We start from the raw sequence: 3,813 nt of genomic DNA on the forward strand, positions 1-3,813 counted from the left end.
TGAAATACAGTATGGAGGTTCATAAAAAAATTAAAAATAGAGCTACTATTTGATCCAGAAATCCCATTTCTGGGTATATATACAAAAGAATTGAAATCAGGATCTCAAAGAGATATTAGCACTCCCTTGTTCATTGCGGCACTGTTTATATTAGCCAAGATGTGGAAACAACCTACATGTTCATCAAAAGATGAATGGGTAAAGAAATGTGCTAAATACATTCAATGGAATACTATTTAACCTTGAAAAAGCAAGGAAATTCTGCAATATGGGACAACACGGATGGACCTTGAGAACATTATACTCAGTGAAATAAGTCAGACACAGAAAGACAAGTACCACATAACTCCCCTTAAATGAAGTATCTAAAATTTAAAACTCACAAAATCAATGACTGGATGGTGATTACCAGGGGCTGAGGGAGAGGGAAGTGGGGAATTATTAATCAACAGGCATAAACTTTCGGTTAAGAAAGATAACTAAGCTTTAGAGATGTGCTGTACAACATTGTATATATGTTTATAGTCAACAATAATGTGTTACACATGAAATTTGTTAAGAGGATAGATTTCATGGTAAGTGTTCTTGCCACAAAAAAAAGAGTAAAAGTTATCTTAAACCCTATTTGTCAAATATAGTAACAGTGGAACATTTAAGGGAAGGCAGAGATATCCACTAAATGCATGTATTTTTAAAAAAGACTCCACCAAACAAATCAATGTTAATATCCTCCATCATAGAGGGAAAATAATTTCTATGAAGCATTTTCAAAAAGTCTGATCATTTAACTTCAACTCATTACTGTTTTTGTTGTAACAAATATGTAGAGATATTCTATATTTTTTTATTAAAAATAATTTTTATTGGAGTATAATTGCTTTACAATGTTGTGTTAGTTTCTGCTGTACAATGAAGTGAATCAGCTATATGTATACATATATCCCCTCCCTCTTGGACCTCCCTCCCATCCCCCATCCCACCCATCTAGGTCATCACAGAGCATCAAGCTGAGCTCCCTGTGCTATACTGCATCTTCCCACTAGCTATCTATCTTACGCATGGTAGTGTATTTATGTCAAACCTAATCTCCCAATTCATCTCACCCTCCCTTTCCCCCACCGTGTCCACATGTCCATTCTCTATGTTTGCATCTGTATTCCTGCCCTAAATATAGGTTCATCTGTACTATTTTTCTAGATTCCACACATGTGCATTAATATATGATATTTGTTTTTTTCTGTCTGACTTACTTCACTCCGTATGACAGACTCTAGGTCCATCGACAGCTCTACAAATGACCCAATTTCATTTCTTTTTATGGCTGAGTAATATTTCATTGTATATATGTACCACATCTTCTTTATCCATTCATCTGTCAATGGACATTTAGGTTGGTTCCATGACCTGGCTATTGTAAATAGTGCTGCAGTGAATGTTGGGGTACATGTGTCTTTTTGAATTATGGTTTTCTCATGGTATATGCCCAGTAGTGGGATTGCTGGGTCATATGGTAGTTCTATTTTTAGTTTTTTAAGCAAACCTCCATAGTATTCTCCGTAATGGTTGTACCAATTTATATTCCTACAAACAGCGTAAGAGGGTTCCATTTTCTCCACACCCTCTCCAGCATTTATTGTCTGTAGATTTTCTGATGATGGCCATTCTGTCTGGTGAGATATTCTTTAAATGAAACAGTTAGTTGTGATCATCATTATTATCACATTACTCTTTTGTAGGCTTTTGGTATTTCTGGATATATGATGCCACTCAGATTTTAGTATCAGTATGACCTTTTATATTGAACTGCATATTTTTCTCAGCAGCATTTTCATATCTTTTCTTCTTTGTCCTTGCAGCAACCTGTCAGCTAGGTAAACTAATTACCTGCACCTCTATTATAGTAATTATTTAACTCTACAGCACTTTTCTAATGATTTGCCTACCTCCTCTACCAGTGGAAAACTCCCATGAGTGCAATGTATCAGTCAGGAATGCAATTAGCTGTCAGTAACAAATACCCCAAGTAACAGAAGCTTAAACCATAATGATGTATATTATTTATTTAGTAAAAAGTTTTGAAGTAATATCCAGTGGCTCAATGATAGTATAAAAGGCCCAAGATTTTTCCGTCATCCTGAGTGGAATTGATTCATCAACCTTGTGTTTGTGAGCTCATGGCCACAATATGGCTGCCACAGTTCCAGGTACTGTGTCTCTAGCATTCCAAGCAGGAAAGAGGGGAGTATGTGGGGAAAAGGTCTCCTTGTGAGTGAAGAAAATTTCTTACAGAAGCTCATTTGATGATCTCTTATGCCTTATTTACCAGAACTGGATGACGTAGACACTCCTAGTTTCAAGAGAGGCTAGAAAAGAGAATATTGTGCAAAGGGGATGAGTATTGTCATGATTCACTCAGAAAAATCATGATTTGTCTTTTGGAGCTGGGTGGATTGATGCCTGAACAAAATAGGGTTTTTTCTGCCTCCCCCCCTTTCCTTTCTTCCTTCTTTTCTCCCACCCTTCTTCCCTTCCTTCCTTCCTTCCTTCCATTCTCCCTTTCTTCCTCTCTTCCTTCTTTTTTTTTTTTTTTTAAGGATTTTCTTATTTATTTATTTATTTATTTATTTATTTATTTTTGGCTGTGTTGGGTCTTCGGTTCGTGCGAGGGCTTTCTCCAGTTGCGGCAAGCGGGGGCCACTCTTCATCGCGGTGCGGGGACCGCCCTTCATCGCGGTGCGCGGGCCTTTCTCTATCACGGCCCCTCCCGTCGCGGGGCACAGGCTCCAGACGCGCAGGCTCAGCAATTGTGGCTCACGGGCCCAGCCGCTCCGCGGCACGCGGGATCCTCCCAGACCCGGGCTCGAACCCGTGTCCCCTGCATTAGCAGGCAGACTTCTCAACCACTGCGCCACCAGGGAAGCCCCCTTCCTTCTTTTTTTAAATCTGGGAAGACTGGGGAGCAGAAGGGCCAGTGGTGGCAGGAAAGGAATCTAATAGTGTCATTCACAGGCATGGCAGTCCCTGATTCATTTTTTAGAAACTCATGAGCCTGACCAAAAAATCCATGAGTATTAGAATAAATGAAACTTTCTTTGACAGATAAACTGAGGCTCAGAGAGTAGAAAGTATATTTTTCCTAAGACCACACAACTAATTAGAAGAATAAGTGGAACTTTAACTTACCTGTGCTGACTTCTGGCCTGGAGTTCTTCCTGGTTTTTTGTCTTATTACTTATAGAAAAATTAATGCAGCATGTTTTCTTTCTATTTGTTGGCTGTTTGATAGAATGGCTTAACTTAAAGATGGTAAGTGTTTCTCCTGGGACTTAAGTAAGAGATAGAACATTTAAATGTTTCCCCTAATAAGAATCAATCGACGATGCCCCCCTTTGGATGATTTACAATTATGGAGTAAGATTACTGGCATGTAATAAATTGCAATTCAAAGCCACACTGACCTGTACTTTTTAATCTACTTACTAGTATTATTAAATATGAAGTAGAAATACTTTAGAACTTAAAGAACTGATATTGAGACTCATTATGTGCCAGACATAGAGCTAGCCATTTGAAATATAACTTAGATATTATTCTCTTCATTTTGCTGTTGAGGAAACTGAGGATTATGGAAATTGTGACTTGCTAAACATTGTAAAGCTATAAAGTGGCAGAGTTGGGATTCAAATCTGGCAAAGCTGGACTTTAAAACTTGTGTTTTTCACACTGTCTCAAACTCCTGTCCAGTGCTTGGGTACTATAATAATTATATTTTAACCAGTACCCACTGTGTACTAAAAAGCCCTTAGTAGTTAG

The sequence above is a fragment of the Balaenoptera acutorostrata genome, chromosome 9, assembly GCF_949987535.1.
Source record: "Balaenoptera acutorostrata chromosome 9, mBalAcu1.1, whole genome shotgun sequence".
Lineage (NCBI taxonomy): Eukaryota > Metazoa > Chordata > Mammalia > Artiodactyla > Balaenopteridae > Balaenoptera > Balaenoptera acutorostrata.